The sequence below is a fragment of the Euprymna scolopes genome, chromosome 5 (genome assembly GCF_053919585.1).
Source record: "Euprymna scolopes isolate OS-2025 chromosome 5, ASM5391958v1, whole genome shotgun sequence".
Lineage (NCBI taxonomy): Eukaryota > Metazoa > Mollusca > Cephalopoda > Sepiida > Sepiolidae > Euprymna > Euprymna scolopes.
Genome location: NC_136486.1, coordinates 107,053,002 through 107,080,559, shown reverse-complemented (window position 1 = coordinate 107,080,559; position 27,558 = coordinate 107,053,002).

Here is a 27,558-nt window from a genome sequence, read left to right as displayed (position 1 = left end):
TGAGCTGTGAAACAGTACTGTATGTAAATGACTATAAAATAATATATATATATATATATATATAGTCTTTAAAGTTTTTAACATTTGAAACTATACAAAAATTACTTTTTATCATTCGTTAAAAAAATACCATCTAGTCAGTAAGTCATTTAATCACCTGCAAGCACTGCATCAACTCTCTCGAATTTACTTTAATACCATTTTTTTTTTTTTCAAGGGATCATCAGTTGTTTACCATGAAACACTGTTTCGGGGATTTAATTTAATATATATATATATATATATATATATATATATATATATATATATATATATATATATATATATATACCTTAATATGATAAAGCGTAAAAGTATACAGGAACTGTATTACATTATCAATTCAATATTAGTTACTGAAAGATGCACGAGGACGACACATTATCCCTCATGGCCTTTGGAAGCTAATCATTATACAAACTTTAAGGAAATATATATATATATATATATATATATATATATATATATATATACATATATATATACATATCTATATATATATATATATATAGAGAGAGAGAGAGAGAGAGAGAGAAAGAGAGAGAGCGAGATGTGTGTGCGTGTGTGCGTGTATGTATACATGCAAATATACTTAAACGTTTCATTTTTTCAAATAAACACGGATGATTTACGACTGTGCATATTCATCGTGTCAGTTCATTTATTTCCTATATAATATTGTCACTGGGGCCGGCCCATCCTATTATTCTAGAATTTACTTCTTCATACATAAACAGACGCGCGGCTTTCTTCATTTATTTTTGGATTTTAGAGCGTCTTCTAAACACTTACGCGATCCTGTTTTCTGTTTTGATTTTGTTTTCGTTTGTTTTTTGGGGCTGTTTTTATTATATTTTTCTTGTGTTTTTTTAAGATTTAAAATTACTGCGGACGAATTACTTATATGTTTTTTTACGCGTACGTACGCTTCAAGCATGTTACTTATCGCATAAACCACTTACAACCAGTAGACGATGCTATATATTTTTTTGTTGACAGAATAATAAATATTGAAACTTATGATTTATATAAAACATATTATTAGACCCAAAAGCTGAAATAAAACCATAAAAAAAAATAATTTTTATATTTTTTCAGCATTTTATTTTAGTAAAGTCACGCGGGTCGAGGCTACCAAATCGCTTTTATAATTAGGTCTTTCTAAAGTTTACCAGGTTTTACTTTTTAAGGTCAAATTTTACCTTTTTTCGTTATAAAACCAATAATAAGCGCAAAAAGGGCCAAATTTGATTTTAAAAAAGGTCAATTTATCAATCCTTTGAAAGGACAAATTTAAAAAACACTACTGCAGACTCCAATGTCTTAAATTTAGTCAAATAAAAATGCCGACAATATAATAACAATGAAAAATATTCTGGTTTTATTTCAGCCTTAGAGTCGAATAATGTGTTTTATCTCTTCTCTATATAAATAAAATGAACTCATTTTTCTCGTCTGATTTTGATATTAATAGGATTAAAAATCAAGATATTTCATGCAAATATAATATGCACAAACGGCAGAACAATATCTGAGGTGTGTTATAGGCTTATTATTTCTCAAATTCCTCGATAATCTTAGATTTCTATACATTTTTCTGCTGAGAATTCACGGCCCAAATCGGTTAAGATCAATGGAAGTGGAAAAATATTTTCTCTCTAATAAATTCCTCCTCCCCCTGCCACCACTTAACACCGTTTGGGGATCGTTCACAAGGAACAGTTGAGAAGAGAACACCGGTTTGGCTTCGTAGTTCTTTCATGTGAAGTTATTTAAAATCACTAAACTAAGCTGCAGTGCTCTGTGGCGTAGTGGTTAGCGTGCTGGACAATTCACATTATATTTTCACGTTCGCGCCGACCTACCGTAGTCGTTTTTTTTTTCCTAAACAACTGGAATGGACTTTTCTTGGTGGCCGAACTGTTAACGTTGCAGATGGTTTTTTTTTCACACTTTCTTTTCCTACTTTTACTCATGACTCCGGGTTTGATCCTTCCTACTTACCTACCATAACATTTTTTAACCCCCCCCCCGTCCCGGAAACAAACACTCGGGCAACGCCGGGTACCTCCGCTAGTATAAAAATAAATAGTTTTTATATTCTTTGCGTTAGTCAAATATTTAATGCCGTTAACCTACACATATATTATATTGCCTACGGAAATAATTATTTGCTATATATTTGTTTTGTCTTTACTTCACTTTTCCGGACGCATTATCGATATTGCTCAGCTTTTTCTTTGAGGTATATTTGTACCTAAGCTGCACCTCCACAATTTTCTTTAATATCACGATTTTAATAAGTTTTCGACTGTGCTGAATTAGCCAGTCTCCTTTTACTTTAGAGGAGACAAGTAGTTTCTAAGATATTAAAACAGCCATTATGCACTGTTATTAAGTGGCCGCCACGTGTGATAAACAAATTTACTTCTGACCACCTGACACTGCCCACGCCCCATTTTAGGAGGGTATATCCTTTGCTGGTGAGTATATTAAAAATAATATCAGGGCCTTATTTAGAGCAAATACTTGACAACTTCCCTCATAATCTGACGTGTCTATTCCGAAAGCCGTTCTTACCATAGCGAGGTTGGGGGTCTCTATCCCATACGCCGTTCGAAACATAAGCAGGTTGGGCGTATCTATTCCGAAAGCTGTCCTTTACATTAGGACGTTGGGGATTGGCCAGTAACTACAACCGTAGTTTAATTTGGTGCAGGCTTCCCCCGGGCAATGCCGATTTGCTGGTTCTGCTAGTAGAAAATAATCTAGTGTCATAGTAGAAAATTATAACTTTTGTGACACATTTTGTTAGAAAGAATTGCAGTTTATCTTTCTTTCGTAATGTTTTTTTTTCCATCTAGTTTTCTGAAAATCATGCCAAAAGAAACGAATACTACAAAAATACTATCTCAGCTTCTTTTTTATTTCCTGCAAATAGATAAAATAAATTGCTTGTTCTTGGGTCTCGTTAATAATCCTACGACGACAGTCAACTCAGTGAGATCAACCGATACATTCATTCTATTTCTAACTGCACCTGGGTGATCGATCATCTATGATTCGGGAAGGAAGATTATAACTTTATGCCGTCAGAAAGCTAAAACGGAAGATGGTGGGCGGGCGCCATCTTGTCTCGCATAGATGAAAGTTAGAACAATCTCTACGTCTTACTTTTTCGAAGCAATAAAAAATTACAAATATTCGGTTGGAATTTTTGTTAATTTCCAATGATAAGAACTTGCTTAAACTTCATTAATTACAGCATCTTAAAAAAACGCAAAACACTTACTAACAAATGAAAGCGAATGTAAATAAAATGTATCAATAGTCTCAACTAGTTTTCAGATAATGTTTTTAAATGTTTTGTCATGATGTATTAAGGATCTGTCATTCCAGTTATATTATGTATGTTTCGATTATTCCCTAAACAAAGTGCAGTAGATATGAAAATAATTGCACTTAACACTTTATGACCTGAATAATGATGTAGATGATTAAAATATTTATTATTCATTTTAGTTAGTTTAAAGATTAATGATATTACGATTGTCTACAAACTAAAAAAAGTATGCGGTTCAATAGAGAACATACCACTGAGAATTATGCATTTCATAAACTTACTTTTATTATTCATAGTGTTTGAAAAAATGTGTTTATAGAACAAACAAAAGCCGCCATTCTCTGAAACACATAGTGGAAAACTAAATGTAAGTAATAGACAGTTGCAATCTGGTAGTATCTAACATCTATCCAGATACTGAAATAATACGTACAGAGCGTTTTAAGATTAGTTTCCACTTCATTTATTCCATTATATTAATTTATTTATGACTGGACTTATGACTTTATGACTGAACTAATTAGTTCACTAGGTCATAAAGGATTAAAAGTATCGATATGGACAAAAATGCTTTCACTAAGTTATTTCCAATGTAAATCCAAAGATATTTACAAACTGTGTTGAGTTAACTAGAGAACTTCAACGATCAAATTTAGCGCAAATGAGCACTTTCTAATTTCAGTCGTTAGATATTCTTTCTGGCCGTTTTCTATGAACGAATGTGGACACGAATTTAATAAGTTATAAGTGTTTTTCAATTCTTTGTTAATTACCGGACGCTTCCAGAAAAGATGTTAACATACAAAGTTAAGTGTAACTTTCTCACTGGTTTCCTACCTATTGACAAGCATTTATGTTCATTCCTAATCTACCAGATGCGCAAGTAGGAAATGCTAGTATTTTATGTATGAATATCATTGTGAATATTAACTGAAAATTAAAACACACAAACATATATAGAATATATATATATATATATATATATATATATATATATATATATATATATATAGTCATCCACATACAGTACGGTTTCGCTGTTCCACAGCTCATCAGTGCGGCTAGACAGGCAACTACCTCTAGCCAGGATTGAAACCTGACCGTCTGTACGACAGTCAAGGCTCCTAATTATTGGTGGCTGCTGAGCGAGTAGTGGGTTTAACAATGTTTTGACATCGTCCGAAATACCTCTGCTCGATTTGTTTCCACAAAGAGCGTCGCGCGTGCGTGTGGGTGTGTTTGTTGAGTTTATTATTGATTATGTGGTATTTGTTTTTCGTTTTTCTTCTTCCTTCCTGTGCGTTCTCATGAAAGAAGTTATCTGCCCTTTGTTTACATTTCAGTCGCTCCACATTTTGGGACATATTTTGTGTAATTATTAATTTACTATTTAAATAGCTTCTATTTCAAAGTTATCACGTGAATAAAAGTAAGTTATATATATATATATATATATATATATATATATATATATATATATATATATATACACGTTAGTATATTTAATTGCCATAAAGTAAATAAAAAAAAACTGTATTTATTTCTATAACTACTTAGTCCATATTGATATTCATATTGCATGTAGTGAGTGTGTAATATATGCATATTGATGTGTATACATTTGTTTCGTACCCTTAATACACATGTAAATAAGTTCTGTTTTTATTATAAACGCCAATTTAAAACAGGCTAAATTACAATTTTAGCATATTAAACTACTTGCAAAAATGTCAAATCTACGACATTTAGCTTTCCAAAGTAAACTACACTCATTTATTAAATGAAGGATCGCTTCTTACAAAGTGATGTTATTACCTGTATTGAACTATGTAGCACAATATCAAATTCCAGAGTATGTATAAATACTTATAAATTCTCCTTCTTTAGTTCTGTAATATGATCTTATTAGACACGGTTTTGTTAAAAACCTCATATTAGCTGCGTGTTAGTGTGTTTTTTTCTACCAAAACAAAAATATTTTAAACACTACCCCGAAAAATATACAATTTTATAGAAACATATTTGTTGGTTTGATATATTTCTCATTCGGTAAGAGTTTCATGCAATATGCTAATTAAAATATATATATATACTTATTGATTAGATAAGGCTTAAACTTTCACCTTGCCCTTTCGAAATAATGCGCTCAATTTCAAGGTCGGAGACGATTATCGTAAGGTTTCGTCATGATCGTTCCAGTAGTGTGCACAGTAGGAGATTATATATAGTTTGGCTATGACCTTGAGCTTTGATATTCACTTTGGAAAATAGTTTGCACTATCACCAGGTAGGGGATCATCATCATTACAGGTTTAGTCATAATTGGTTAAGTGGTTTGTGTTGTAAGAGCTATGACCTTGGCCTTTAACCTTAACCTTGAAAAATAGTGTGTACCATTCCTAGGTGGAGTATATTATCACCTCAATGTTTGTCATGATCGGTTAAGGGATGTGGGCTGTAGAAGAACTGTACACACAGATATGATTGGACGCTACGATTATATATATATATATATATATATATATATATATATATATATAACATCTGTGATACAGCGAAACTGTACGGTATGTAAATGGCTATATATATATATATATATATATATATATATATATATATATATATATATATATATATATATATATATTTCTAATACGTTATTCTTATTTACGGGTGGTATATGATGGCTAGATTATTTATCAGTGGGGGTGTTAGCATAATATTGCGTTAGGGCGTTATACTTTATTAGCTCTATCGAGGTATTAATGGATGCAGTATCCTTATTTGTAAATTTGCTTCCTATGATCTTTTGGATTAATTGGATGTGTCAATTAAATCTTGCTAATATGCATGCCGCTTTCACTGCTCGAAGGAGTGCTTGTATTAAATCAATTCTGCTATATCTTATCATAGTTTGTGGACTCTACGTTAATAGGCTTGGTTTATATAAATCTTGGCTTCATCTCTCTCAATTTCTTTCTCTCTCTCTCTCAACACACACACACACACACACACACACACACACACACACACAGATTAAGGAACGATTCCAAAAATCTTCTCGCTCCAGATAAAATTACCGATCTGTTTTTAATTCTTGATTCCGATACAAGTACTGATTCTTGTACCAATATATATATTTTTTAAATTGTAAGCATTTAATTAGAGTTGATGCTTTTTAAAAGTATGCAGGTGACCGTGAACTGTACGGTGCACTGTTCGCATATATTGGGCAAAGCGTAAACAACACACATGGATAGGCGATGTATATTTCAAGAGTATACGCTTCTAAATATTTTCTTTGTAAATGATTGACAATTGTCAAACCAGATTCCATAACTATTAAAAAAATAATCGAGGATATTTATGCAGAAGAAAATGCAGTGTAGTTACAAAGCCTGTCACATTTAATGAATCAGTTGCTACATAAAATATGTTACTATTTAGAAAATTATTCTCATCACCCGAAAGGCTCCATGGTAACTATTTTCTATTTTCTCACTATTATTAAATGTTAATATTTTTCTCGTAATTGTAAATTTTTCCCGTTAGTAGATTGATTTGCGTGTATGTATAAAGTAAGATAAGACAATGATAATAATAGTATTAATTATGATAATAAGTATCATAATCATAGTTAGGAAAATACTACTACTAATACTACTAATAATAAAAATCTTATTACTACTACTACTGCTAAATAATAATAATAATAATAATAATAATAATAATAATAATAATAATAATAATAACAACAATGGAAAACAGATTGACACCTTTGGCTAAATCACTCCCCCCGAAATAAGATTCTTCTTTTCCTCATAAATTTAACGGACAATTATAATATTTTGATATATTTATTATGACAGATTCTAACTTTGTAATCTAATACATAAACAGCTATGTTACTGTCTGCCTGTCGGTTTGTATGTCTGTCAATATGTCTGTCTGTCTGTAAGTATGTCTGTCTGCTTATTTTAAAACTCTATCTCCTCCGAAATTATAAGTCCCAGTGCGGCGCTAGAGTCCTCAAATGATTCAATTTTTTCGGGCCGTTCTTTTATAGGTCCTTAACAGGTTAAATGTATTTTTAAGGGGTCAAAAATGCGTCCAAATTGAAAAAGATCGTTATGCATTTTGTACATTCGAAGAATAAATTAATTATAAATTAAATTTTGAAATAAAATAATTAAATAAATAGGGCTTATCAATAAATAGATGGATAAAGAATGAGCCACAACAAATACACCACCATAAGACTTAAGATATAGCAACAACAATAGACGGGATCTACTATTTCTTAAGCCCAAAACTAACACTTAATAATAATTTAAAAAAAAACGTCAAATTAAAATCAATTTGACCTATTTTGACTCCTTACAAAAATTTTAACCGGCTAACAACTTCTAAAAGAACGGTCGGTATAAATCAAATTATGTGACTCTGCTACCGCCGCTCTTCGACTTTTAGTTTTGAAATAGATAGAGTTTATAAAATATAGAGGCAGACAGATAGATAGACATAGACATATAGGCTTGTATATATAAGATATATATAAGTGAGAATTACTTTGGGGCTAAGACCTATTGTTTAAGTTTAGTTTATTAAGAGTGCTAAGGATTGCTTTTTCCATAGAGGCGTTCATTATCAGTGCCTCCTTGTATGTAACCAATGGGAAAATCGGAACTTATGGAGCTACCGGAATCGGAAAATGTGTGAGCCTTTTGTTCTGATTGCAAAATGGTTACTCTCATTATTTTCTTTTTAATATTAAATGAAACAAACGCAAATTCATTTATTTATATTTTGAAGTTTTTCATTATAACGAAGATTAATTAGCATGAGTCCAACTCCCAAATTGAACATTGATACTTCAAGTCTAATTTATTTCTTTATTGGTCAATTAATGTAAACAAAGAAAAAAATAGAGAGTAAGCAATTTTATTCGCTCTGTAAACCTCATCGCATCGACTGACTAAGCGTCTACGTGCCTCTTACAAGAGAGATCACACTTGATTATGAAAAAATTAAATTGTTCTTGAAAAAAGGTTTGCAATTCCGTTGGTACGTATTGGACACAGCCGTTGTCTGCCACAGATATATTCTTAAATAATTATTACTTAATTTTACTCTATTGGCTTTGATGCAAGTTAAATATTGAAAGAAAATCAGTTTCTCAAAATCATAGATACATAAAATTAAATCCTCTAAATTTTTTGGAAACAAAAACAAATCTGCTAAAAATAAATGTTACCAAATCGCAAGATTTTTTACTTGAATATGTTCATTTATATTTAAACTTATTTTAAACTGTATTATAAAAGGACACGTTTTTCACTCTGTTGAGCGAGAATAATAAAATGGCTGCCCAATAATATCAAGGAATGTGCTATCTATAACGGATCAATATCGAAAATCAAACAAATGCTGATATGAAAGAAAAAAATAAATGCCAATAATTGAGCGGAAATTTTATGTTCTTCTCTTTTTAATTCTTCGATTTTTTTCGCGATTATATAAAACTAGTGAACAGCGGTGTGCCTGGGGTTTCCCGGGCGTAAACTACGTTTGAATATATTATTTAGTTTTGTTCAGATTTTGCATCTATTATTAAAGATTCGTAATTTCAAAAATAAATGTCAAAAAGTGGAATCGAAACAAATTCTGTAGTATTTAAAGCGGATTTCGTTACTACTGTACCAACGTGCTACACATAAAAAGACATTGAAAATTAAAAATAAACTGAGACACATGTGCTAAATGTTTAACGATTTTTTTTCAATTTTGCTTGTTGGTAAAAGGAGCCTATAGGGTTTGTTCGTATATTATTATCAAAGTCCTGTATGGTTTTTAAACCGTTTAAAATTGTATATATATATATATATATATATATATATATATATATATATATATATATATATACATACTAGCAGGTCATGTGGCGTTGCCCAGTCGTAAGCTACGATGAAATATCATAGGTTTATTCATGCAAATTACGTATTTATTACTGCAGAGACAATGTTCTATCGATTATCATATTGAACCTAATATATAATGGTGAGATTACTGTACAAGTGTAACGTGAACCGACATCTTGCTGCCTAAATCCCTACATATTACCCCAGTAGTTGTTGCTCCTGATAGTAGCCCCCTACACAAAAGTGGCAGTTTGCCTTGTTTGGGGTGAAAATGTAATTAAAAAAAATCTATATCTATGATTTAAGTGCTATCAACTAGAATCGAAACAAAACATATAGTTCTCCGCCTTTATCTACTGATAAATGTGTATATATATATATATATATATATATATATATATATATATATATATATATATATATATATATATATCTGTGTGTGTGTGTGTTTATGTATAACACTTGACATCTTTTAAAATAAAATATCCATGTGTTCCGCGTTACCAGTCCTAAATTTTGAAGTTTTTTTTTTCGAATTTCTATTTTAAATGTTCGCTCATACGACCTAGTTGGCGCTACCTAAAGTGAATATATATATATATATATATATATATATATATATATATATATATATATATATATATATATATATATAAATAGGTGCTATTAAGCTTAACACATAGCTGACGGACATTTCCTATCTTCACCCGGGGCTTGCCATTCTCTTCGCTTAATATAAACAAAATGCGGATACAGAAAATTTTATCATATATAAAAATAATAATAATAAGTAAGTATTAAAGTAAAATAATAATAATAAAGTAAATGGCTATTTATGTTTCTACATTTTGCTATTTCTATACTCGTATATTAGCTATCTTCGAATATGATGTATAAAATCGGTTTCCATGGTTTGGGATCTGCTAAAGCAGACATAGTTATATGGAATAACTCAGAGAGAGTTGCAACCTTGTTTGAAGTGAGTGCCTCCTACTGATGGATGTCTGAACAGAGCTAATGGGAATGGGTTATCGATGACGGATCAAGAGCTCATGTAGGTTGGTTGGTTGTTTTAGTTTTACGGCATATCAACCCTTTTTTTTTTTTGGTTATTTAATGCCGAATCCAAAGATTTTGAAGAATTTTTTTTTAATAGAATATATTTCTTGTTTTCACATAAGTTTCTATTTAACGCATAGTTGGGACCCTAACAGGTACTACCACTACGGGTCAGAGTTGACCTGGGAACAATGGTAATTAAAGGGTGACTCCACACTCCCCAAATCCCACAAGCTGAGGCCTCACCACTGGATATAGTTTAAGGTCATATCCAGGACCCCCACTGAGGGACTTTAACCCTCTGCAGGGGGGGGTAGTCGGCGTATTCTAATACCCCACCGACAGGGTTGGCTCATGTAAGATATGAAAAGTAACTGGAATCTTAAAGATATATAAATCATGCCAGTTATTTTAGATGACACAGGGCTTATGAAGAAGAACCTATAATTACTGGTGAACCAAATGCAAAAGTGACCCGAACGGTTGCACTTAAGGGAGCACGGAGGATACAAAAAAGCGCTTTCGGTTGGTTTCAAAATGTTGGCATTACAATCTTCCAAAAAAGAAAACAAAAAAATATTCATATATTTGACATTCCTTTTAGTTGTAATTATAAAGGTATTTCTAATATATTGTTTAATTTCGGTATATATTTGCAATGTACTGGTTAATACATGTGCATATGTGTGTATGCTGTCACTGTTTGCGTATACATGTTGCTGTACTAAACAATCAGCCACGGGCGCATTCTTCTCAGTGTTGAATAAGCAAGTCAGCTCTCGTCAGCCACATACAAAAACACGTAATCCACATCTCTCCCACGAGTGGCTTTCTGTCGAATAAATTGGGCATGTTTGATTGGCTTTATAGATTTGCATACAAGGAAGCTGGTTGGTTAGTGCACGTGTGCAGGTCTGTTTAATTAGTTTGTCCAAATTAAGGATTCTCTCGAAATCGGCCCTCACACAGTGTCTTTGATCATAGAAGACTTCCTTACATTACAGAAATGTCGCTTTATCTCCCAGGCGATTGAGACGATAGGTGATAATTATTAAAGCCCTTGGTTTATTAAAGCCTATGATTGACGGCACTGACTGAAATACTTGTTCTATTTCAGGCGTGAACATTTAAGCCCGGTAGGTTTTATAATATACAAGACGTGTAACCCGGTGTTGTCCTGGAATTAAACATACTATTATATATTAGAAAACTAAAGTAAATTCTAGTATATCTATAAAAGCGATAGTGCGTGTGAAGGGACACTTCACTGCCAATATACTCAACAAGTTTTTTATATATGGACTCGACATGTGATATATAGTGTATTGACGCGTGAAAAAAATTAATCAGTTCTAAGGAGAAAAACGCTTTTTACGGGTAAAAATTGAAAAATAGATCTGTGAGGGGGTCATCGGAGTTTTATTTGTTTACTAACTGTTTTACGACTGCACATGTACAAATAATTTACATTATGCTAAGAATAAGTAAGTTTGAATACATTTTGTAAATTCGTGCCAAGATGACCTAATGGTTATCGTACTAGATTCACAAGGCTGTAGTTTATGGTCCTGATCTAAGGTCGAGTATTTTTCTTTCTTACAAGGAGTGTACTCTTTAGAACAATCATAATACTCGCATGACCATGTCTCAATTTCTTATTTGTTTCATTTATTCAGGGGAATTAGCGTTAAGTTTACTACCTGGCAACAGCGGATACGTTTTCTAGTATATAGATAAAATTATCTACAAGAGTTGGTTATTTGATTTAATTTGCATCTTTATTTGTTGGTCTTGTTTCAAAACCTTATTGGCTGATCAATTTTTACGCGTTGTCTGGCATAGAAGTGATTTAATCGTGCACTATCCATGGACATATTCAGAGGAAAATGCACAAAAAATGATTTGCCAATATATTGTGCAATAATTTCGATTCTGACAATTGTATCAACTCACCACATTCTCCATAACGAAGGCTGATATTTTATATGATCTGTAATTTCACATTTTGATCTTGAAAGGTTCGATGAATTTTGAAATGCCAGGTGAGGGTATGAAGTCTCATAAATTACACATAGTGTAAAATACATTGAAAAGTAATTCCTAAAGTTAAAGAAAACATATTTCATTATGTAAGTCTTGATAGTTTCAAAGTCTTCTCTACTCTCACACTAAAATATATTCGCTATCATTTCAAAACACAGTAATTCAACATTTTTTTTCAAGAATTTATTTCCAATTGACATGACTAATCCACTTTTCAAAACTTATTTGTATTTCGGGCGACGAAGCGTGACCTCACTTAGTGGTGTATTCTAGATTACTTATCATTCGACTGATATCTTTAGCAAATTACTAACGCCACGTTGCGTTTGAAAGATTTTTGTTAGTGATACGAGTATGTCACGAACATAGATAATTATTCGATTTTGAATGTATCTCCTAAAGAGAAAACCTCGTTGTAAAAAATGGCAAGTATTTAGTGAACCACAATAGTGCACTTTAAACGTGTTGTTTAACTTGTATAGCCAAAACCACAAGGTAAAAATGCGATTAAGTAACACCTAAATCATAATTTGCGAAGCGTTAAAATTGTAATGTTTCTTTTTTCTTTATAGTAGGTAAAATGTGAAAAGAAAAATAATAATGTTTGGTTTCCATTTACATTGCTGTTTTCATCAATCGCCGGCGTTATCCTCTTTCTAGTATGCGTATGTGTAAATCACCTGCATATTTATCCAGCTACTTTATTTGAGCGTTGTTTTTAAGATTACTTACACGATCAGATTTCTTATTGGTTGGTTGGTTGCTTGCTTGTTTTTGTTTTACGACATATCACGCTTTTTCGGGTTATTTAATGCCGAATCCAAAGATTTTGAAGAAACATTTTTTAATAGAATATATTTGTTGTTTTCAAGTCGGTTTCTATTGAACCAATAGTTGGGACCCTAACAGATACTATCACTCCGGGTCAGAGTGGACCTGGGAGCAATAGCAATTAAAGGGTGACTCCACACTCCCCAAACCCAGCAAGCTATGGCCTCACCACTGGATACAGTTTAAGGATCATTTCTTATAGAATATACTGCGTTCCTATAACTGGTCGAGCAATAAAAAACATTTCATACATAAAGGTTTTGCTTTTCAGTATGTATGCATATAGTGTTCTTTATTTAAAACTAACAGATAATCATATTCAGTAGATATGACATTTGTACTCAGGTGACCACGGAACTACAAACAACACATTTTATTTTATCCACAATTCTAGTATACTCCCCCTTATTATGTCCGATAAGTCATATCTAGGTGGATTTTCTTATTAATTTGCAATTGTATTCTTAGTATTGCTCGAACTGATGATTGGATCTTTAAAATCTTGAAGAGTCTTACTTTGAATGTAATTTTATTCAATACATTATCCTTTACGTTGCAGATGTTTGTAATACCAACATATTAAATGCAGATTCGTGAGTTCTACTAGATATGCTTAGTGACAGTTGTAGATTACAACAACTGGAACTTTGTGAGGATAACACTAGAGATGAGAACAGTAGTCTGAAGTTCACAAATAATGCTTGCCATTTTTTGTTATTGGAATTATCCCAGAATTTGTGTGAATCTACTTGACACAAGCTATAAAGTACAAAACGGGATTAAATAAAAGAAAAAAAAATACCAAGCGTGTAAAAATCAGGAACCAATAAGCAGCAAAATAATTTTCCCAAAATTGCGATTATTGAAGAGATGCTACTGGAAAAATAAGTTGTATTAAAATGATGTATGGCAGCAGCAAATTGATGAGGGTCATTAGACAAACGAGTCAAACTAGCTAGAACAAAGAAAGAGGTTATATATAACCATTCTGAATAATACATACCGTAATAGGATTTATAGAAAAAAGTTAGTCTAGCAAAATCCATGCGGGAGAAGGTGGTCGCAGAGAAGAGAAAAGGGCGGGCGCAGTTAAAATAGATAGGTTTCTACACTTCATCTAGAATCCTAAAATGGGGCAGGGATTCAGAAGCTCAGGTATGCAAACAGTGATTCATACATGTTCTAATAGTAGATTATAGTAATAGAAAATAGTGTTAGCTGTAAGAAAGCGTATAGAGCGATTAGTATAACCGATATTACGAGAAATTGAAAGAGCAATAGAAAGAGATATAATATATACACCCCATGACATGAAATGAGGATTATAAACAGGGCCCAATAAGTTTTAGAATAGATTTCTCATTGATAGGAAAGAAACGGGACATGTATAAGATTTAAAAAAAAAGTTGTTTGTTTTAATAATTATTGTTTGATAAATAGATTGTGCTTAAGTAATCCGCACTGACGAGTTCGTGCTGTGAACATAATAACTAAAACTAAGACTGAACCTCTCTGGTACAATGGTGCGTGTATCTAAAGAAACTAACAATGACAGCGGACTAATAAGGATTGAACTCGTCAAACAGAACATCATTGTGCTTTTCAAAATCATTGACAGTGTTAGACGCAGCAACTCTAGCTATTACGAATTTATGGGTTATAATTTATTTAAATGGCACACGAATATGTACGCATGAAATGTTTGTTTCGTGCATCAAAGGTGACCAATGCAGATTTCGAGCATAGAGTGCATACATGAGATAGGATAATTCAATGGACATGAATCCGATTGAACACGTTTGGTCAAATCTGAGGCAGGAATTATACGACTATCTCTACCCAAATAATCGAAAAATAGAATAAAGAGAAGCAATCAAAATAATCATAATAGGTGGGCGTGCGCAAAATGAGAGTAATGTAACTATCGATGAATAATGGACTAGAGTAATGATATTCATTTGAAAACAGGTTGTTAAAGCTACGAATGACTTAAAGGCTTATTATACGGGATATTCTAATATGTGTATTTACATAGTGTTTGTTTTATCAAATCTTTGCTAATGCTTTTTTTTTCTGTTTTTCATAATGGTATTCAACTGCAGTACTTGTAATAACTGCAATCGTCAGCACATTTTCGAAAGAATTCGTATTATTTGCATTCTTTCGGAACACTGTTCTAATATCGACTGTTGTTTTCACAACGCTTCGGTTGATATATTCTCCGATATTCTTTAGGTGTAGATTTTCGTACTCAGAAACTTCCTCTGCTAAACTCGGAAATATGCACGTGCGAAAATGACAGGAGAAAAGAAAAGAACCTCTTTAGAATATGCTATTTTTTCCATAAGAAAAGACAAAATAAATAAATGCATTAAAACATCGTATGTGTTAACAAAGAGAAAACCATCTTGAGAACATTTAAGTTGCAACTGAAAAAGTACAGAATATTTGGGAGTATTAAAATATTAGGGGTGAAAAACGAGAGGTGTTAGCAAGTGAGGCGTTACATTAACACACCCACACACTCACACACACACACACAGACACACACACACACACACATATATATATATATATATATATATATATTATTAGCATAAAAATCGCTGAAACAGCCCCTTCAGCGGCCTCCAGCATTGCCCACAAGAAGGTCTTGCAAGCCCCTGGAAGCCTGACAAAATTTTTTAGAAGTGGGACGTCCGGGAAATTAGAAGGGGATAAAAACATGTTTTCCCCCTATCTGTTGGCAATCGAGTAAAGGTTTTAAGTTATTTCTCTGCCATTTGGGTAAATACGTTGACACAGACAGGGGTCTACAAAACACAGATCCTCCATCGTTTCAAAGGGGAGCATCCTTGTTGGGGTACTTCCGTAAGCAGAAGAAGCTGAAACGTCTGTCCTCATCCCGGGTTTATGCATTTCCTTCTGGGGTGGTGTCTCAGTTGGGTTTAGGTGTTGGGGCAGATGTTTTAGTGGTGTTTGTGTTGGTGTTGGTGGTGTTGGTGTTGGTGTTGCTGTGGGTGTCTGGTGTTAGTGCGATGTCTAGCGTTGGTGCAGTGTCTAGTTTTTGTGTGGTGTTAGTTGTTGGTGCGGTGTCTGGTTTGGTGGTGTAAGTGGGTTGTGTTGTTGTTAGGAGTGGTCTATGCTTACAGAGGGTAGGGGTCACTCTTTCTTCCCCTTTCGTTATTTTGGTTTTCTTTTTCTTTATTTCGATTAAACCGTTACTGCTGTTGTTATCGTTTCGGCTGCAACTGTTGTTTTTGTTGCCGTTGCTGCGTTTGGGCAGGTGATGAAATTGAAATAGATGAGATAGATGTGGGCTTCCGTTACCATCCCTGCCACCGAACTCCACTGATAATTAATCTTCTTGGGATTTTTTTTTACTGAAGTGCTGATGTTGGTGATTCCTTAGTTTTCGTGGTTGTCGCCACCTCCGCCGCTGGAACTGTGTAAACTTGTGGTGCAAGTTGGCTTGGAACTGTTTTTGAGGTAGTTCTTTGCCATGTACCCCTTTTTCAGACAGAACCTGCAGTGAGGGCGTTGACCCTTTACCACCACCGTCATGTTGTCTTCCTTGAAGGATATTGTTGCTGATATGCATTGGAAGCCCTCTCTTTTCACCGGCATAGCTTCCTAGATGGGCATTGTTTTTGAAAAGCGCCAGATCTATGTTCCTCTATTCAAACTTACTAAGGAAGGCTTCCAACAGGTCTGTGCGTATGTCAGCAGGAGTATTACATATTTGTACCCGGGTTCTTCTTCTACTCTGACTCCTGTGCAATTAAGTTCTGTGCGTGAGAATGTTCTGCTTCATACTTCTTGCGGAGCAGTATGTCCTACATCACGAAGCACCTCTGCTGTATATACTTGGCGGGTATATTCAGATGCTGGGGGAGCTCTGCCATTTCTTATTTTATCATTCCCTAATCCGATTTTCCCTTGTCCTCCGTCGCCTCCCAGCCCCCAGGTGTTGGATTGAGGACATTCCCCTCAGTATATTCCTTGTACTTTGTGATGTGCAAACTTTTATATTCCTGCGGGGAGAGTAACTTTTTCGTAGTTTTACCCCATGCAGATCCCTCTAATGTCTTGGGCGTGGGGTCTTTTGTGGGTTTGAATGATTGTTACGCTGTCTTGGGGATGTTTTTGAGACGGCTTTCCCTTTGGGGGGTTGATTCTCTTGTGCTTTCCTTGGGTGTGTCCAGTACTGCTCACTTGTTTATGGAGCTGCCGTCTAGAGGAGCACCCCCTTCCATTCTGTCTTGTGAGACAGCTGCCTCTTTGCCAGCGTTCATTTTCGGGCAGTATGCTCCTTCTATTTAGGGGTGAGGTTCCCTCGATGGGAGGTTATCCTCCTGTAATGTATTTTTGGACTGCTGTACCTTAGTGTGGAAGATCTCGTGGGGGTTCCTTCTCAGATTTGCAGTTTGCTTCCTCTTTAAGGGAGCTTCCCCGTGGGGAGCATCTTCCCGGGCAAACTCTTTGGGGGCAGCTACCCTTGCCGCCATGTTATCCGTGCTATACGCCCCTTCGTTTTTGGGTGTTGCTCCTCCATTTGAGGAGTCGTCCTTTGGGGGACTTGTGCTCTCAGTGCTGGGTCTTATCTCCTTTTTCTGTCTTCCCATATCTGTGGTTTCCATGCTCAGTCAAGTAGCATGGCAAAATTGTAAAATCACGCTTTGGACTGTGGAGACAACGTGCAAAGGGTGGAGCCGACTTTGGCGCCAAAACGAAGTGGCGCCAAAGGCGGAAAGAGAGGAGATAGAACTTAAAGAGGGAGTGGGAAGTTAATGGCGTAAAGAGAGGAATTCTTCCCTGCCCTCTCTCGCGGGAATGTCGTATATTAACAGCACATATCCCCCCGTGAGGGGTGAGAGTAGAGAACGGCAGACAAAGGGGGCGCGGACAGAACACGACCCCCAAAAAGCTTGTCAGTGTGTTCCAGGCACTAATATGTGCAGCTAGCGCACCACTGCCTCGCGCGAAAAATATATCAGAACAGATATTATACTTTGATCCTGTACCAGACTTTGATCTTTTGACCCCGGGCCAAGAAGCCAGACACATGCAATTTCTTCGATTTAGTGTTGCTTTATTTATACAAGAAAGACAAACAAATGCGGGAAAACTCGTAAAAAAAGGTAGAGACGATGTATGTTTCGAATCTGAGATATAATCTCGGAAATATAATGAAAGTTCTCCATAAATGTAACCGACGCAAGAAGGCCGACGAAAAAAGCCTTTCGTGGATATACAACAACGCGCGTGTCATTTTGCCTTTTATATAATAGACTAGCGGGGTAGCCCGACGTTGCCTGTGTGTGGTGAGGTGTGGCAAGTGAACCAAAGCAAAAACAAAAATAAAGACTATGCGAACGTAATAACCCTGTTTAAATATTATAACATTTTTAAAATTAGAAAAAGAAAACAAAAAAAACAGCAAACGTGATGCAAAAAAAAATAAGCTAACGGGAAAGAAATGGCATAAATAACCCTGTTTAAATTTTTAAAATTATTTTTAAAAATCGGGAAAAAAACAAAAAACTTTATGGAAAAAACTATTTAAAAAAAACAACAATAAAAAATGGCATAAATAACCCTGCTTTAAAACTTTAAAAATCGAAAAAAAAATCAGATATCTCGGCTCTGATGACGCTGCCACTATAACGACTGATCTATGCTCGCGTGGGAGAAGTTAGGTCGTTTTTTTTTGTATATGTAAACTAATTAAAAAAATATTTTTTTTTGCGCATGCGTGTTTGTCTAAATTTTCATGAAAAAACAATATTTTGATACCCCGACCTGTAGAAAAGTGTATTGTTTAGGGTGAAGGAATTAATATTTTTTACCAATTCATCAATATTTGTCGTACGACTGGTCGAGCTTAAAATTGATACCAAACTCGTGAAAATCCGTCGCCTCTATCGAAAGTTTTAAGCAAATATACATCCATACATAAATACATACATACATACATACACACACAATAAAAACAGGTGAGATTTATATAATAGATTATTATTAAAGTATTACCTATACGCACCGACTGTTATATGACATGATTCAAGTCGATGTAAGTATACGTGAGAATACATTTAATGTCGATTCTTATAGGTATACGTTGGAATATATCGAAATTTTGTTTGCATTTGCTGATATTTTAGTTTCATGCACAGCTTTGTTTAACTTTGACTTCCGGCATTAATCTACCAAAAGAAAAATAATCGAAAACCGTTGATCTGTAAATAATCCTCTGGTTAAAGCAAATTGGTAAATTTATTTTGTTGTTAACTGATGCACTACCTCTTGCTATGCACTGCATTTATTCGAATTGAATTGCCATGGTATTTAAAGTATTCTAAATGTTATAGTAAAACAGCCGTTTGCATATATTTTACGAAGATGGCCGATAATATAAATGCATATATGTTATCGCCATTACCATTCCCAGTCGTTACCATGCCAATTTCATTGTTTTACATCGGTAAGAAGTAATACTGAACAAACACGAAATTATGAGCAAATGTATATTAGTTATTTTTTATTTGTAGATTTTTTTTATTATATTATAAATTCTGTAATAGAAAATGGTTGTGTTACGCTATATAACTAGACATAGATGTATATTTATTGAGGTGTGTCTTTTCTTTGTTTCTATTGTTATAAGGTCTCACATTTTATTTTTAACATTAGCTTAAAAGTCTGGAACTTACAAATGTTCCAGAGTTATACCTGTTGAAATCTATAAATGTTAAAGAGCTAAAAAACATGCGATATATATATATATATATATATATGTGTGTGTGTGTGTGTGTGTGTGTGTGTGTGTGTGTGTGTGTTGAATAGGGGGGGTTCCATATCAAAGGAGACGCGGAGTTCCAAATCAATAGATGTTGAATATCACGGGAATCATATTAAGGAGAGACGGCGGGCATATATAACAATGATGAGGGAGTGAGAGACATTTATACAATTCTGCTCTGTGATGCTAGGGACTGCACTGACTATAAATACTGGATATGTCTACAAGTTCTTAACACAGAGGAGGGGAGATGCATATTCTTGGAAGTGTTACACAATGTTCATTACAAATGATTAACACATTACATTTTGGGTGTTGAATGATGACACATGACAACAGTTATACAACACGAGGATGATTCTTTATTCATTGGACCGGTCGAATGCTGATGACGTCAGGAATTCACTTGTATCTACATGGTTTAATCTTCTAACCTTCGTTTCCAAAGGGTCAGCTAAGCACTGACAACCAACTGACTGACTTTCAACTCTGTCTCTCACTGACTGTCTGATCTGCCTCTTAAATTCGAACCCATAGAACTATATGGAGGAAGTGTGTTTCTCAAACGTAACTAATTTACGTGGCTATGCATGATTGTTCAAAACACACTTCTGCAAAAAATAATCCTCTCCTAACCTATTGTTAACCTAACCTATTTTTCAACAATATATTTGTAATTTTCATTGGTCATCCTCTTATTGACATATTTAATCTTCAGAAGGTACAATACCCTTATTTTCGAACATTCCAAGCCTTAATTTTGCTTCCAAGGTTCGAGTTTCGGCTAATCGTAATCTCGTTTTCACTTATCTAATGTTCTTATTGGCACGGAAAGGGGGCAGCCCTTTTCATGTAACATATATATATATATATATATATATATATATATATATATATATATATATATATATATATATACAGTGATGATCATATTTATTGGCACGGTAAAATAAAAGTTAAATTTTGTCTAATAAATTCTAAAAACGGGATTAAATTAAAGAAAATAACAAAGTATATTATATATTTTTAACTGGCCTTTCCGATGCAGCAATCGGATTTTAGAAAAAATAAATAACAAAGGAACAACAAACATAATTGCAAAAAACCCTTGTTCAAAATTATTCGCACGATTTATTTAATAATCAATTGTATAGCCTTTGGCCTTGATTACCTTCCTCAGTCGCTTTTCATAGTTTACAACCAAGTTGTTGCACTCTTCAGTAGTAATTTTAGCCCACTCTTCCTGACAATAATCCTCCAATTGAATAAGATTCTTAGGCTTCCTTTGCATTAACCTCAATTTTAATGTTCTCCATAAATTTTCAATTGGATTAAGGTCTGGGCTTTGTGATGGCCACTCCAAAACATTAATATGATTGTCCTCAAGCCATTTCTTAGTCAGTTTAGCCGAATGCTTTGGGTCATTATCTTGCATGAACCACCAACGACGACCAAGTGAGAGCTCTTTAGCAGAGTCTTTCAGGTTTTCATCCAATATTTTAACATAATCTTCCTTTTTCATGCTACCTGTGACCTTAACAAATCGCCCTGGTCCAGAGGCAGCAAAGGATCCCCAAAACATCAAACTGCCTCCACCGTGCTTCACTGTGGGTATGGTGTTCTTAGGCAGGAAAGCTTCGCCAGATTTTCTGTAAATATAAGACACTTTATTATGGCCAAATAACTCTATTTTCGTTTCGTCAGTCCATAGAACACGTTTCCAGAATGCAACATCTTTATCAATATGACGTTTTGCAAAGGCTAGCCTTGCTTTCAGGTGCATAGGCTTTAATAAGGGAGTCTTTCTCGGACGACATGCTTTTAAACCAGCTCTCTTCAAAACTCTACCAACTGTATGTCGAGATACATTCACTCCAGAGGTGTTCTGTTCATCAACAATCTCCCCAACAGAGATCCTTGGGTTTTGTTTTACTTGTCGAACAATTTTCCGTTCATCTCTTGGGGAAAGAATCCTTTTTCTCCCTCTACCCTCTAAACTCATAACGTGGCCTTGCGATTTGAACTTATTTATTATGGCTCTAACAGTGGATTTGGGAAGGTTTAGCTTCTTTGAAATCTTATCATAGCTCTCCCCATTTGTATGGCATGCTACAACAAGCTTCTTGACGTCTTCGCTGTGTTCCTTAGTTTTAACCATGGCGATTGAAAATTATAATTTAGTCACTTATAATAGTTTAAATAAATCGCTATCTAAAAATTATCTGAAAAAAATTATTCACTGAATTAGCGTTAAACAAGCATAATATGGCTATAAAAAAGTTCAGAAAGCACGTAAACCGGAAATTGATTGATATTATACTGATACTAAAAGAAAAACAAAGCCGTGCCAATAATTTTGAACAAGGGTTTTTTGCAATTATGTTTGTTGTTCCTTTGTTATTTATTTTTTCTAAAATCCGATTGCTGCATCGGAAAGGCCAGTTAAAAATACATAATATACTTTGTTATTTTCTTTAATTTAATCCCGTTTTTAGAATTTATTAGACAAAATTTAACTTTTATTTTACCGTGCCAATAAATATGATCATCACTGTATATATATATATATATATATATATATATATATATATATATATATATATATATATATATATATATTCTAACTATAATATGGGTTGGTAATTATAAATTTGGTTTGGATTTTACACAATAACTGCATTGCGAAATCTTCTCTTCGAAAACATATTATACATTCCGACCTGATATTTCCACTGATTAATATTACAATCGAGAAGGGCATGTTTCTCAGACTTCCTCGAACAGGTAATTAGCTTTTCTGCTACTTATATATATTGTCCTCTAACACACTCGATTCTCCAGCAAGATTTAGCAGAGGGGACCCCTTAAAAAAAAGTAAAATTGTTGTTAGAAAACATCGTTCCCTGAATTTTATTTCACTGTACGTTTTTGTACATTATCTACAAAAATACATTTATATATAGTGTTATTAAAAATAAAAATATGAATTCATCAATTTATATATGAATTAACATCGAGTGATACGTGAAGTTATGAAAATACTAACACATTCATTTTTGGGCAACCGTGATTTTCAATGGGTAAGTATCATTCGATTGCAAATATAATGCAGAAAATTATATGTTAATTTTTTTTATGAAGTTTTATTAAACAAAAATATAATCTTCACTCTCGAAATTCTTATGTTGGATGCGTCAAGTAAATTATGAAAGCAACAAAATTAAATTCCTCAATATGTTTTTCTTATAAAGCAACTCCTCGTCTCTATACACGTATCCCTGCATCAGAGTTAAATTAGAAATTACCCGTTTTCCTTTTATTTCAATCATTAAGTTCATTGCATAAAAAACAATAGAACGTAATCTTCGATAAAAACGACGCTTTAGAATATTGAATAAATTGTTGCCTAATTGAATATGTTTAGAGCTAGATTCTCAAATGTTGCGGCCCTGTCGGTGGGGCATTAGAATACACCGACTGCCCCCCTGCAGAGGGTAAAAGTCCCTCAGTGGGGGTCCTGGATATGACCTTAAACTATATCTAGTGGTGAGGCCTCAGCTTGTGGGCTTTGGGGAGTGTGGAGCCACCCTTTAATTACCATTGCTCCCAGGTCCACTCTGACCCGGAGTGGTAGTACCTGTTAGGGTCCCAACTATGGGTTAAATAGAAACCAACTTGAAAACAACAAATATATTCTATTAAAAAATTTTCTTCAAAATCTTTGGATTCAGCATTAAATAACCCGAAAAGAGTTGATATGCCGTAAAACAAAAACAACCAACCAAAATCAAATGTTGCTACCTGTAATCCCACACACAACGTATCTAGAACGGGTGGGATTCCACATGAATACACACAAAATTTAAACGTAGTAAAATATAAGCTAAAGTAAATAAAATCGATTACACAACATCTGTTTTAAGGAAAGTAGAAGAAAATGATTCAATTGGTAAAAGGAAAAGATAATCTTAAAGGTTGAGTTACAAAATCTTTTAAACAATATTATATTATATTTTTACTGTTTTTTTTACATATACATGTGTGTCATCTTTTTCTGGAAATTACCAACAAGTATAGTGACTGTGCTACGGTTGCAGGTTTTAATCATATATGTAATTTAATTTTCTAGTGCCGACTTCTCTATAATGTAGCCAACTCAAAAGAAACTGAGAAAGTAAGATTAAGCGAAGTCCACTATTAATTTGTTTGTAAACAAACTTATGGTTTGAGCACTATAAGCGATGTGTGGATTTATTACACACACACGAAGAGAACTATTTATACCACTAGTTCGCAGTGCGATTGTTAGAACAGCCGACTGTCAACTTGAAAGTTGTTGTTTCGATTCACGGCTGGTGAAAGATGTATCTCTAGCCTCACTAGTGAGTTGTGATACAACGAAACAGTACTGCATGTGATGACACATAAAAAGACCCCTGTTAAATATATTTACACCCGACGCACTATTAATTTGTTTGTAAACAAACTTATGGTTTGAGTACTATAATCGACGGGCGGATGAAGATTTAATACGCACTCCAGGAGAAATATTTATTGCACTGAGTCGCGGTCTGATGGTTAGAACAACCGATTGTCAACTAGGTTCGATCATCGATGTGCACACACACACACACACACACACACACACACACATATATATATATACAGTAAGGTCTAATAATACTGTTACCCAATTTAACTGCATTGAACCTTGCATTTAAGCATAAAATATTTGTACTTTTCTGAGATAGCAACAAACATCCAGCAGTTTGCTTAATTTCTTATAAAATTCTTACGTTGATTCGTAAACAGTTTTTTTAGTTGGATTTTTAGCTAAACATAAATTAACATTAAGTTTTTAAAATGTCAAAATGGATTAAAAAAAACAAACAAACCCGAAGAATATTTCTGCACATGTTAAACACCGCGTTTCTGTTTAACATATCACACACACACACACACACACACACACACACACACACACACACACACACATATATATATATATATATATATATATATATATATATATATGTATATATGAGAACTTTCAGTATGTGGCAGATGATAGAATTATTTCCACAATCAAACACGGTCGCACCCTACAGGAGCTCAGATGAATGCAACAGATTAGGTTTACTGTTTGCAAAACTAGATTTATGATCATTATGTTTGTTGGCATTCATGGCTGTGTGAGTTGCGACGTTGTTTTACTGTGAAAAACATATTAATATACAATGTTTTTTTTATCTTTATAATTTGCTTTAGAAACTCATGTGTATTGACAAAGGTCACGATGGACAAACGAACGAGCGTAATTAGAGTGTATTTGTTTATACAAACATAATTAACTACATATATGAATTCATGTGTTTATTGCCAACCCTTATCAGAGAAACAACCTACATATTATACAAGTGAACTCGTCTGTGTTCCTGTGTGAAACGGTCTATATCAACCTACTCTGTCTAGGTTTTTTTCCACGTAAATCAAAGTTTATATATTGTATATCCAGATTTGTGGAATAACTGCTTAGAAATAAAAATTAAATATGTCAGTTGTAAGTCAAATATGTGTAGCCTTCACAGATGGACAAATCAAATAAAAAGTTATACATCTGGATGTCTGTCTCCATATTTTCAAACTATATCTCTCCTGAAACTAAAAGTCGCAGCGCATCATTAGGGGACTCAGATGGTTAAGTTTTTTTTTTCCGGACCCTCATTTTATTGTGCTTTAGCCGAGTAAAATAAATTTTAAGTAGTGAAATATGCCTAAATATTGAATGCAATCGTTATACATATTGTACATTCATCTAGATTTTATTTTTATTGGAATTTTGGAATAGTTATATGCGTGTCACATTTATATAGTGGTTACGTCACCAGCTTTAAATGTTTTTGTTTTGATTTTAGCTGATGCCACCAAAACTTAATCTGTTTTTACTTTTGAAATCACGACTCTATAATAACATATACGAAATCTGGTTGTTGTAGAGTAAGGAAACTTGGTTGTGCAGACCAAGCTTTACTCAACTTAAACACAAGGCACAGCCTGCAATACAAAAGAACATCACGCTCCTGAGACATATTGTAAAGACAGTGACATATAAACAATGTACATATACAACAATAAATAAATAGTGAGGTAAAGTAAGTAATGAAAGGGAGATACTCATATGTCTGCACCGATGCTGAGCTTGTTTCCCGCCATTCTCCAAAATATAAACAAATATGAAAACGCTCGCTAGCGAAGTATGAAAATGTCACAGTAACAACAAAGTTAACCTACAAAACTAATATAACACTGGTCGAATTAAAATATTATATTCAAGCATATTTTACGCCCGAACAAAGCTAGTATAAACTGTAAAATTTACAATACTTGTCTCGCTGTATCTATAATTTATAATTTATAAGTTAAAAGTTATCGAGCAACGCTAGGAGTTTCAAATGATTGGACTTTTATGGGCAATTTTTTATGGGCCCTTAAGACGTTAAACTAGCTTTTAAGTAGTAAAAAATGAGTCAAAATTTAAAGAAAATCGTAATACATTTGGTAAATTCCTCTTATTTTATGGTTAAGGAGTTTATATGCTGCAGCTTTGCATTTGGTTTCGATTCTATCTAATGGCACATTTTTTTTTATTTTCTTAATTTTGCAATGACGTAATTATAATAATATACATTAAATCTGGACACATTAAATATCATACTTAAGCGTATTTTAAGACCGGGCAAAGCCGCGTGGCCCCACCCCGCTAGTTTAATATATTGTCATATTATATATAATATATATATGTTTGTATATATATATATATATATATATATATATATATATATGTGTGTGTATGTGTGTGTGTGAATGTTCATTGCAGCCAAATCTGCATAGTTTATATTCAGATATTAATTTATAATTCTAACGTGTGTAACAATTGATTACAGAAACCGAAACGCAATTTCCCAGGGTTTTCGTTTCAGTTAGTAAAGGTATCCAAATTTACATTCGTGTTCATTAGTTATTGGGACAATCATTATTTAAATGTCTTATTTTATAATTAAAAAATATTGTATACAAAATCGATACTGAAAATTTGAACAGTTTTAAAGGCATGAAATAATCTAGCATATTTATATGCAAAATAATCTGAACACTCTAAGCTGATTTTGTATAAAACATAAAAATATCCACTTGAGTCGATTCAATAAACTACTTAAACCAAATTACTAAGAAAGTTATCAAGTATAACCAATGCTTACTACAAAAACGTGTATAGTATAAGAAAACACAGTGTGAACACAGCAATAACCAACATTATTTACATCTCATATATATATATATATATATATATATATATATATATATATATAGAGAGAGAGAGAGAGAGAGAGAGAGAGAGTCGAAAATGCGCTTAATGCTTTTTAATTTATGCAACTTTCCTATTTATTATTATAGAAAGAATTTTCCATAAATTATTTTATTGGGGCCATTATATATTAATAATTAAGGAAGTTAAAAAAAGG